The following is a 12,315-nucleotide window of genomic DNA, read 5'->3' as shown; positions in this document are numbered from 1 at the left end:
GAGTGCGCGCTGGACTACTACGCTGGTTGCAAGAAACGAGCAAGGTGGCAACTCTTTAGACGTTTAGAGGGAGTGGAACCACGGAAAGGGCGAACCTCGGGGTGTTGTGGGAAGGTAGGTGGTGATATGATTACAAAGAACGGGCGCGCATAATTCACTGCGCTTACCAGGGCCCCAAACAAGTGCGCCACCACCCTGCCACGCGGGTGCGTATGTTGGGAAAAGACAGAGAGAAAAAAACAAGAGTTGATTTAAAAGCGATAACCAACTTTGTGTAGCAGAGCTGTATTGTGTCGATTAGCAGCTTCCCAAGATGTAGACAATTTTGTTTGGAGAATTATTGTTCCCTATCCACTCTGGCGGTGTAGGAAAGGGCGTAGGAAAAGCAACAAAATGGGAGGAAACAAATCTCAATGTAAAATACACATCCAACATCACACCAGCAGCGCCCAAATCGGAGCCGTTGTGGTTGACTGTGAGTGTGTGTGTGTGTGTGTGTTTTTTTTATACATCGCTTACTTTCATTGCTCCCTGGCCTGGTCTCGAGTCGAACAACCGTTAGCAGGCGAACCGATGGCGCGAGATGGTAGTTCGTTGCTGTCGTTCGTGATCAAACCGCGGAAATGGAAATGGAAGGGAGAACGCGGTTTGAACGCGTAAATAAACCCCCCCGTCAGTACAGAAAAAAGGGACGTTATTGGGGAAGGGGGAGGAAGAGGGAGAGGGTAGAGAACCGTCCACAAACTTCCAACCCGCCCGTCCGTTGGTACGGAAGAGGCGAGGAAGAGAATATCGGTGTTGAAACAGATAAAGCATATTAAATGGCTCAGCGAAGCCAAAAAGCTCATAAAATAAATTGTTTTCTATGCATCGAAGCAGCAGCAGCAGTTGTGTTGGTGGTGATTGCGCTGTCCCGCTCTGTCTTACACGCGTTAGGAGGGGCGCTATGAGAAGGAAGCACAGCGCGCGCGAGTTGAGCGCGGAGTTGAGAGCAAAAGTGAGCTAAAACTCACGCGTACCGCGCTTCTCACGCCTTTGCGTCGATCGTTCGTGCTGGAGGAAAAGCGATAAACGTTGCGAAGCGATGTTTTATGGAGTGTGTGTGTGTGTGTGTGTGTGGAGCAGCACACACGAACTGTCAGGCAAAAATATCAATTCCATCCGGATACTATCAAGATACGGAGAGGGTTTTTTTTCTCTTTTTTTTTGGTCAGTACCCTTCATTCGAGGGGATGAAAATGGTTTGAAAAGAGTAAAAACCCTGCTTTTTCCGTGCCGCGAGAGAGCTAGGAGGATTATTCGAATATTACTCCCCTATAGTATGCGTCCAACACTGTGTGTGTGTGTGTGTACGCATGTTTGACTGTGTCGGCATGTTACCCCATTTCCAACAGGCCACACGACGGCTAACCGGAACGGGTTGATCCGGTGTTGAATCAAGTGAACGATGCCGCACTTTCGGCTTTGTTTTGTTAATAAAATATCACCTTTCCTCCTTTCCTGCCGCTCACTGCTAAACGGTTGGCATTCAGTGCCCAAAGGGCCGGGACCAGCTCCTCATCCCGCTCTGTTTGTATTTTAAGCGGGCGGACGAAACAAGGAAACAGAAAACACGAAATAGAAGAAACAGGATAAATAAACACGTTGACAGAGTGTGTATCGTTCGCAGTGGTTTTAGCTGGAAAGATATCCCGCCTTTGTTAACTGGTTCGGTGTTGGAGTGGTGTTAGCGTTTATCAATAATGAAGATGTTGAGCTTGTAATATCGGGACGGGGTAGCGGGTTTTATCTGTACAATTATTATTACCCTTTCCCTTCACGCTTCTGCTGGACTCTCGCATCAATTGCCCATCGATAAAGAATGCAAATAAAAAGCAAAGTTTCGAAAGGTTGGCCTACACATCTGCTTCTCTCCGTTCCTTCCGTGAAGTGTCTATATGCAAAACCGAAACGTCATAATCAACGGTCTTGCCCCCTCCGGTAGTGGAAAGAAAAACGGTAGTTGCTTCCGTGTGCGCGAGCTTTGCAAACGCTTTGAAGCTTCCCTCTCAACACTCTCTCGACGCTTTCCATTCCGCCGCAGCTGGACAATGATTTATGATCGGTTTTTCTGTGGCGGCTTTGTGTGTGTGTTTGTGTGTCTTTGTATGTGGTGGTTAGCCTAGCCGGATACTCCAACATCCCTCCACCCGGATGCCTCCAACTAATGCGGCTGTAGTAGACACAACACACGCTATTAATCCAGCACCCTCTACCCATCGACGACGCGCATTTGGCGAGAACTAATGAACACATGAAACTTGCAGGAGTGACAGGAGTGTCCAAAGCCACAGGTACTTCTCACACGTGTGCACTCGGCCAGTCGGAACAGGCGGAGTCGTGAACCGGACTTGCCAGACCACCAGATATTATTAATCACGATTAGTTTCGCTTCTAATCAAATAATGAATTCCTCGTGCCGTGTTGGCATTGTGTGGGCCCGCCGTACCCTCAATCCAATAGTTCCTATAGCTCCTCGCCTACCACCGCTACCTCCGGATGTCATTGTGCACGAGGATCCTGGAGTGATCGAATGTTGCTAAGGCGGCTGACCTAAATCATCATCGTCGTTGCAGCACACACACACTGTCCTCTTTCAGGTAAGGTCGGTGCGTCCAGGTGAGTGATTCTTTCGCTGATTGGATTATGATGTTTGCCCATTGTCCTAGCCATTGCGGGAAGGAGATGAGTCGGAGAAAATGGTGGAAATAAGAACAAGTCTTCAACACTTGGTACTGTATTCAAGGATTTTTTTTTCCCACACACACACACTCACACACAGTTTTCAAGCAAAGCTTGAAACGTTCACCTTACAGGAAGTCTCGGGAAAACAAAACGGAAATCAATGTTCGCACAAGCGGGAGAACTGAAATACGGGATGCTTTGTTTGCATTTGGAGTTATACGCAGTGCTCCTGCTACTACGAGTGCGAATGGCACAAAAGCAGTTTGTTAGTATCAAGCCCCAACGGGCATATAAACTACAACCAGTTGTCGCTTACGCTAATTTCGACAAACAGACAAAGTAGTAGAAATAGGAGGAAAACAACAACAGCTAATATAAAAGGATAACTCACAATAGCGCATAGAGCACCGGAAACAAAAGCTATGGAATCAGGAATAATGGAGAACCTCTGCTTTTGTTGTCGAGAACCATGGGGAAAAGGTGAACTAAAGTTTATCCACAACTTGGAAGCAATTGTGTATTTTTAATATTTATTTTTTTACTATTATTATTCGCGGGTCATGGAAATAGGGGGTTGTGCAAACAGTTCTAACAGAAAGCAAGATGAGTTGACTGACTTTCTCTGAAAAAAAAGGAAAAAAGAAAGAATTCATTTAGCTTTTACAACAGTTACTGCTTATGTATAAAGGTTTATTGTACAGAAAAGGATTACAAGAGGACGATCAGAAAACTGCCATAAGCTCCAAAACAGTAGCATTAAGCAGTGGAAATAAGTAAAGTATGCCTAAAAACTTGACTATTTCAATACAAATTGTTTGTTTTTAGCAAAATGAAACTGGTTTTGGGACGCGGTTTGAGAGTTGAAACACACTTTCAGTGCATCCCTACAGTCCACTGTCGGTACCGTATAGCATTAAGAACGCTCCTAACCCCCCCCCTCCCCCCTAATCGTTTGCATCTGTTTCACCATTCTCGATCTATTTGACCAAACAATCCGCGCTTGGCTTTCCGACCAAAACAACAACTAAAAACACACCCGAAGAAAAGTTAAACCCCGTACGTAACAAACCAACAATGAGTTGGAAAACAGGGGAAAAAGACAGAGAAAAAAAAACCCACCCCACCCGATGAGGTAAACCCCAAAATGCAAAAAAAAACTCCATCGCCGTCTCGTCGTCGCTCCCAGCGGGTGGTGGTGGTGTTGGTGATGCAAAAATCAATAGCATATGTGGGAGTGAAGAAGGGGAAGGCGTTGTGGGAGTATGATAGGAAGTGGAAGGGTTAGGATGGAAAAGCCATGCAGAAAATACACAATTTCCCGGCCTTCCCGTAGGGTGGTGTACGTTGTGAATGAGCTTTTCACGCGGTTCAGGTGTGTGTGTTTTTTTTTCAATTCTCTCCTGTGTGCTTTTGTAGCAGCATGTATGTGTGTGTCTCCGTTTTTGTTTTGTGCACATGGAGTGTGTACAGTATTGTGCAGTGCACTTGATTATTTATTAAACACCTATCAATAATCAATCAGTCGCCGGTGTGTGTGTGTGTGTGTGTGAGCCTCGGGAATCGTGGCACATCGTGGTGGTGGTGGTGGGTGGTTGGGTGTTGGTAACATTGTGCATAAAAATGCAACGGAATCTACGTACACGCTGTGCCATAATGATTGCGGGTTAAGCGCAGCCTATAAAACCTTACAGCAAGTGAGCAGTGGAAAGTTTGGGAGAAAAGTCTGAAAAATTAAATACATATTACAAATTAATGATTGATAGTAGCAGTCCAACATGCGACACTGACTTTGGACAAAAAAAAAACAGTTTTCAAACATTGCTTATAAAAATGAATCGTAATAATTCGGATGGATCACCTTCAATTATCTCTTGTTGCTGTTGTTGTCATCGCCACTTATTTCAGCAACAGATAAAGTGACCTGCAGGCATCACAAATCATAACAACAAAAATCAAGACCCTTCATAACACCCATTCACCCCAACGTGAGAGCATTTGCCGATAAAGTGCAACTACTTCGACGCAACAACAACAACAGCCGCTGCATGGGGAAAGAGGGGCAAAAAGCAACAAGCATCAAAACTACAATGTCGAAGTGGATTCGTTCATTGGCACCGCCAAGCTACACGTACGTCATGTAACTGGATGAGAGGGGCCACACGTATGTGTGGTTGGCGGGACAGCTGGGCATAGTTGTATCCTTTGGCTTAATTTGTGGAATTGGTTTAAGGTACGCTAGAAGTAAGCTGAAATAGCAGAGTAAATAGTAATAGAAAAGGGTTTAGTTTATTTTTGCATTTTTGAATGTTACTTGATAGAGCAATAATGATGACGATGGGGAGGTAATGGGGTAAGATTGTAATAGCTTAATCGTATTTAATCATGTTTAGGTAATGCATCAGAACAAGGTCCGAAGTAGTAACTGAGCTTTATTTATTTTAAAAACAAATTGTGAGCCCTTAAGTGCCAAAACAATGTCATTGACATTGGCCAGTTCACATAATTGAAGCAGGCAAGAATAATCCATCAGCAGAAGGAAAGAAAACGTTAGGCTAGAAGGGAATGAAAAAGAGCCATTGACCATTTGTACAGGCATTCCTGACCTTCGGGATTAACACCGCGTAGCCTAACTTTTTACCACACACAAAAATAAATGACAGCAAGCAAACCAATAACAACAGCAACAACAACAACAACAACAAAATGGCACACACTTATTGCTTCTTTTATTGCTTCTTTTGCACTTAAAGCGGCCCCGTGTGCTCTGTTCCCCGTTGGGCAAGAGTGCAGCGAGCGTGGCGCGCGGCTGCTGCACCACACACACATACCCACCCACCGCGGGGTTCACCAGTTATATGCAGCTCTCGCTTGGGGTGTTTTTTTTGGTTTTTTTTATTTCTTTGCTATTCAACGGAGCCCGCTTTTCCGCTTGCATCGATCGAGAATCAACTCGCAAACGGGCCGGAGAAGAGAGCCCAAAACCTCTCCGCGGCCCGGAGGGCACATTGCAAACGATCCATCTACCTTCACCCCCCTTAACATCGTTCGATGATGTGTGTGTGAGTGTGTATGGGTATATGTGTTGAGCGCCAGCCACCGCACGAAAGACGGCGCATTTTGCATTGCCGACGCGCGTGCACCGTGTGTTTTTGCTGCAATCGCAAAGTGTGATGCGTGTATGTGCGCGCGAGCGTTTCTCCGATTCCATCACACATGTGGACGACGATGTTGCTGCACTGCTGCGCACACAAGAAACGGCACAAATTAAGCATTTTGAGCAGCCAGGTTCGTCCGTTCAATTAAAAAAGTCACCCTCCACCATCTCTCTCACTCTCTCGTTTGGCTTTGGCTGGCTACGCAACGGCCGCTTGGGCATGCGTGTGTGATGTGCGATCTGCGCCTAAGCTAATTTGCTGGTGTGGTGGGGTGTTTCCCCTCCCTCCCACCAACTAGTGGTCGCGCAGTGGCAGTTGTAACGCATGTTGTGCGTCGTGTAATGTTGGTTGGTTGGCGGATCAAATGGCTTGCTAGCGTGCAGCGGTTACAACGGGTCCTGTGGCGCAATGGATAACGCGTCTGACTACGGATCAGAAGATTCCAGGTTCGACTCCTGGCAGGATCGCTGGCTTAGAAACTTTTTTGTTGTTGTGTATTAACACGTCAGTTAAGATCGTTTGATTTTCTTCTCTTTTTTTGATTTGCAAACGTTTTCTTTAACCCTCCAAATTGTAGCACACTCCTTAAAATGGTACGCAGAAAACAAGAGCCGAAACAGAGCCCCGAGGTAGTAGCACTAGACCCCTCACTCTCCACACTCCTCCTCCTGCTTTCCATAACAGTGACTGGAGGCAAACGCTAACGACCTTATTCAATTGTGTCTGCTTCACCTTCGCACTCGATGTAGACCAAACCGGCCAGCGCGGCGCAACATCAACGGTAACGGTAGGTAAGTGTTCGAAGACCACCCCCCTCCCTCCCACTCACTCACCAAGTTTGCCACTGGGGTAGTTTGCTCGCTCTCTTCCCCCCGTCGTCCACCCCAAAACTGCGCCACAGTAGAGGGGTGTTACTGTTGCTGTTTCTTGTTGGTTTGAGCCAGTGAGTCCCAGCCACAATCACCCTCTTTTTCGATGTTTAGAGAGAAAGAGAGTGAGTTTCAGAGAGTGAGCGAGAGAGCAATAAAATTAGCATTAATGAGAGAAGGAACACACAGACACAAAACTGTGCAACAGTAGAAGCGAAATCCTCCTCTGCACAGATCCGAGCCAAAACCGAGGCCAAGCTTACGTCAAACCAATAGTATCGTGTCGCGCAAAACAACAACAAAAAAGAACCTTCCACCCACCCCGTCTCCGTTGCCGCATTCAATCGCCGTCATCCGCATCATCATCATCATCGTCGCCGTCATCGTCACCGTGGCGGCGGGTCTGACACATAACCTGAAGAGAGAGAGAGCGAGAGAGAAATAGAGAAAAAAACGCTTCATATATTATTTGACATTGATCTACATATGCGAATGCCGCCGTTGCCGCCGAACGCCGCGAACCATTTGTTGCCGCGTGTTGTGGCTCACCACTACCTCTACACACACGTAAAACACGTAAAACTTACCCACACCCCGCTACCCTTACACCCTTCGCGCTAGAAGGGTTTGTTGGGTGGTGGTAAAGGGTTCGTTTTGCTTCTATGCCGCACATTCGGTACGGAATTGGTGGCTGTTTGTTTGCTTTTTCCCCGTGTGTGTGTGTGTGTTGTCAACGAAACACTCCAAATCCGAGGAATTTTGCTCCTTTTTCTCGGTGACGTTATAGGGCTGGTGGAGGAAGGGTTGTTTGACTAACCAACAGCTTACTACCGTGTTTGACGCAATTTCTGTTGGCCCTTTCATGCTAGCTTGTTTAATATACATCGATTAATGTTAATGTTTTAAAAATTTTGAATTTTTGAATTTTTAAACAAGTCAACAAACTGGTTCGTTCATAAAAAATTACGTAAAGGGTCAGCTATACCTCCCCCAATCTCCTGCTCCCTCTTTGCTGACCTTCCCTAATACTCACACACACACTCACACAGCACAACAGCAAACACCGTTAAAAGTGGGGCGAGCCACACCTTCCCTTTTGCTGTAGATGGTGGAAAGCAATCCTTTACCATTTCTCCTACTGCTGGCCTCGAGAATACCTCCCCTCCAACGGAATGGTGCGGCCATCGGAAATGAAAATACTTTTTGCAGTGTGTGTGTATGTGTTGCCTTTTGTTTGCTCCATTCGACGGTTTTACGTTGTTGTCCACGCGTCCCCCGACTGAACGATCCTTTGCCACGCCAATTTGTGCCCGGAAACGCGTCCGATAACGTCACCCTTTATTTTTTGTGACGGTTTTAATGGATGAGCCACTTCATTCAAAGGGAAATTTGTTTGTTTGTTTGTGCCTTCCTTGGCGTGATACGTGAAACTATCGGAATCATTACCAGAGCAATTTATGTTTTGTTTTTTAATTGTCCTACAGAGAATCGAGTTAAAGGGACAATCCCTGCTAAAACAGGATGAATTCACCTTCACCGATGATGTGTGGCGCGCGCGCATTACTCATGCACACTTCGCGTTGTTATCTTGTTGACAACCACCGGTACGATCGATGATGGGACTGAGACGGCTGCGCATCTCGGCTCGTTCTGTTCAGCGGGCATACACTCTATACGGCATTAGTCAGAGTCAGTATGCCCCGGACCCGGTGGTCCCGGTACCCGGGCCGCAACGGGGAAACACCACACACCAGGCACACACACAACATGATCGTTCTCGTCGATCGATGATTCACAGACCCGGGTCGGTCGGTCAGACTGTGGGGTGGGTGTTCTAGCGCTACGGCGAAATTTCCCTTCTACCCTGCTAGCGACGCCTGGTCGGGTCGGTGTTTTACCCATTTGCCGTTGACGTTTGCCGAAGCAAAGGCCGTTGAGTCACGCGAGTTTAAAAGGATCATTCAAGAGGGACACACTGTAATCTCTCTCTCTCTCTCACTCTCTATCTCTCTCACTCTCTTGCGATAAATTGTCCACTTGCGTCCCTCGGTGACGGAAGAAAAAGGTACGGAAATGCAACAATGAACCCTTATGTTAGGGATTTTGAAGGCAAATTCTGTCCATGTTTGGCTGTGTGTTTGTTGCAAAGGGGGAAACAAACAAGACGCTCAATCGCAGGACGGGAGGAAATCCAATGAGGGTATTGAAGGTAGCAACTTTTTATTGGAATCGGTACCGGGAACAGGACTTTAAACGGTTTGATTATGAAAAGAGCAAGCTTTAGCGGGTGACACGGAGCAATAAAAATGGTTGAGCATTAAACTGCAATTAGCGTGGATTTGAGAACGAAGGTTTAGGGGCAAACCTTTAAATTTTAAAAGGAAACCTTTATTTTTTGGAGAATAACCGTACCGTTTAACGCTCTTTTAGCTGCGTGGATGTGTTTTGTTTTGAGTTTTTTGTTTTATCATTACTTTATTATAATGCAAATTTTGCTTTGCCCTCTTATGCTCTGTGTACTGTCTTATATCAACCCTGAAATACTGAGCAAAATTGAGCTTTTCGGCGATGGCAACACGCAGCAAATAGCGCCACCACCACGACCATCAAGCGGAGCGAAGTGGGTTGGCGTACGTGCCTTTACCACACGCAAGCATTTTTTTTTGTGATGGGGGGATTTTATTTTCCGTTCCCCATCCATTTCGCATAGTGGCTCGATCTTTAAGCCTGTCTGTGGCTGTGTGTGTGTTTGTATGTAAAGTTATGCGGCTTAGGTTTTTTTGAAGGGGGGGGGGGGGGGGGGGGGAGGTGTAGGATATGTGTTGCGTGTTGAGTTGGCATAAAGAAAAGAGGAAAAGCAGTGGGTGAGAATTAAAAAAAAAAAACAATATCCTTCGATGCTTGGAACACGGGAAGTCCTTCTTGTGTAGAGAGGTAGAGTGTGTGGAAAGTATGGCCCACACACACACACACACCCCAACCTGATAGTACGAAGACAGGGAGTGTGATTTTGTTCACCAATCGCGCTCACACGCACTTGTCTCTGTCTCTCTTTCTCCCGAAGAAAGAGTAAAAAGACTCAGCGCCTACTACTACGGCCACTTACAGCGCCAACTCTTCGCCTACTATCGTTGCGAGCGAAACACTGACACGATGGGGGTGGTGTGGGAAGCATTCCCCCCCTGCCCCTGGTGAAGCTTTTATACAATTTTCTCCGTTGCGTCGTGGTGCAGACAGGTCGAGAAAAGCACAGTCCCCCAGCGGCACACATCGATACGTGCTTATCCTCGTTGTGTCCTTTCCGGCTGTAAGTGTGCGCAGTAAGTGTCCCGAACGACTCCTGCTTTTTTGCATTGTAAGATTTGATACACACGATTTGATAACGTTTCCGGAGAGCTACAATTCGCTTGCGAAAACGAATTCGTGCGGCCCTCAGCCCCTAAAAAGGCATGGTGTTTGCCATGGTGATGGTGTGAGAAGCGCTGCCAATGAGCTTCTCTCTCGCTTTAAGTGCGCCGTATGATCCGCATTTAACGCCAACTGCCACCGCCAACAGTTGTGTTCCCGAGTGTGCGTATGTGTGTGTGTGGGTATGGGGCGGGTGATAACAAATCATTAACATATGCTCGCGGTAGCACGCACCCAACGTACACATCGCGCGCGCTCACATGTTCACGCACGGACCCTTAGCTCGAACGCGTGTGCTCGGTGTGTGTGTGTGCGTGATAAAACGGGTTCAAATGTTGTGCTTTGAAAGAGCAAGAGAGAGAGAGAGAGAGAAAAGAAATGCAAGAATTTCCATCCATTACCACCTCATTCTCGTCTCAGTTTCCCACTCCTCGGCAGCCCTCGGGAGTGTTTGTGATTTGTTTGCTCCTCGTTCTTCTTCTACTGTAGCGGTGTGGCTGTCGTTACGGTTCTCTTCTCCGATTCTCCGCGTCTTTTCGGGTGCGTCTTCGACCTGGCCAGGCCAGCTGTTTCCCGTCGCTACCCTTGTGCCGGTCGTTCTCGGTGGCGAAGAGCGAAGAAGCCTAAGAATGATTGAACTTTAGCACCAGAACAGACGTGCCAGAGCACGACAAACGCCGTGTATATCGGTATTTAAACAAAGAAAGAGAGAGGGAGAGAGCGAGAGAGAGGTAAAGAGAGAGGTGGGTAAATGGAATGTAGAATAGGCAACAAAATTGAACCAAAATACAGATAAACACATTAGCCGTTAGTACCAACGTGCTCTGGTTGCTGCCGGTTGCATGGGAGGATTCCACCACCGTGGTGGAAATTCGCACTACATTTGCATGCTGCACACTTACCCACGCGCATGAAGCTGTCACAGCAAGTGTGTCGGCCCCCGTCCGGCGACGAGTTATCGTTTTCGTTTCGCTTTTGCCACGAGCAACGAGTTTCCCCCGTGATTTTCCGCTTGCTGCGCGTACGCGTAGCTTAATTTCCGCGAGCGCTAAACGCGCACGGGCTGGGCAACCCAACCTACCGCCCTACCCCTCCTCGCACGATGAGAGTGAACCCCCGATCCATCCATCATCTTTGCGTGCTCACCCGCTCACGATCCTCAGCGTCATCATCATCAGCGTCGTCGTCGTCGTCATCAACCATCTTCACGGGTTGCTCGCGCTGCCGATACGCGAGACCTTCGACTGAACCCGGGGGGGTGGCATGGCTTAGAGCGGGGTTGGAGGCATTTTTTTCCCCTTGAGTTTTAAATATTGTTCGCTCGGTGCTGCCCCCGTGCGTTCGTGGGTAGAACGAGGGCTGTAATGGAGGGGGTAGAAATCGGTTTGCAAATGCACACACAACCGTGTTGCACTGCTGCGTTGCGAGTTGTTTTACTTTTTTTTAGTTTCCCTGCACGTTGCACACAGGGTGTGAGATAAACGGCACGGCACACGGTTGTGTGTGTGTGTGTGTGTGTGTCTGGTTGGGGATGGTTTTATTGTGTCTTGGCTATTTTTTTATTTCCTCTTTCGGTAGGACCACAGTGGCCGCGCTTTGTTTAGTAGCCTGTCTGCGTGTGTGTGTGTATGTTTGTGTATCTCTGTGTGTACTGATGAGAGGGGATGACGGTAAATTGATACCGAACGACCCCCACGGTGGTGGTGCGTTGCGTTCCCCTAAGCATACTTTGCACCAGCACGGAGGGGTGAAAACAGCAACAACAAGAGAGCGAGAGAAAAAAAAACACCAGCATATCGACACTGTAAAGAGGAGCACACGAAAGAGGACAGCAGGCGGAAAAAGAAAACAGCAAATCCCATCAATCGCTGCCTGCTACGATAAATGCTTTTCCTCTCTCCGTCACTACGGCCATCGGGTGAGCTAGCCGCACTGCTCACAGCTCATCGCATAGTGAGCAGAGCGCACAGAGTGCTGCCTCCGCTCGAGACACAATTTCATTGGATTAGGTGCGGTGAGAAGAAACGAGGAGCAGAGCAGCAAGGAAGCGCGGAAGGAGCGAGACGTTGGTGAACGATATCGGTTTTTTTTTACATAATAAAGAAACAAAAGAATCGACTACCACTCTCGGTCCCTCCCGTACACCCGCCGGCACACTC

General features: G+C 47.5%; 1 non-coding gene across 1 annotated transcript; it reads left to right on the top strand.

Annotated features, from left to right (window-relative positions):
* Positions 1 to 6,273: 6,273 nt before the first annotated feature.
* Trnar-acg lies at positions 6,274 to 6,346 on the top strand. Its single transcript has one exon. It is a non-coding gene; the product is annotated as a tRNA-Arg (tRNA).
* Positions 6,347 to 12,315: the final 5,969 nt, after the last annotated feature.

Source organism: Anopheles arabiensis, chromosome 2, assembly GCF_016920715.1.
Source record: "Anopheles arabiensis isolate DONGOLA chromosome 2, AaraD3, whole genome shotgun sequence".
NCBI lineage: Eukaryota > Metazoa > Arthropoda > Insecta > Diptera > Culicidae > Anopheles > Anopheles arabiensis.
Note: the sequence above shows the minus strand (reverse complement) of the source record. Positions and strands in the feature narration are given on the sequence as shown.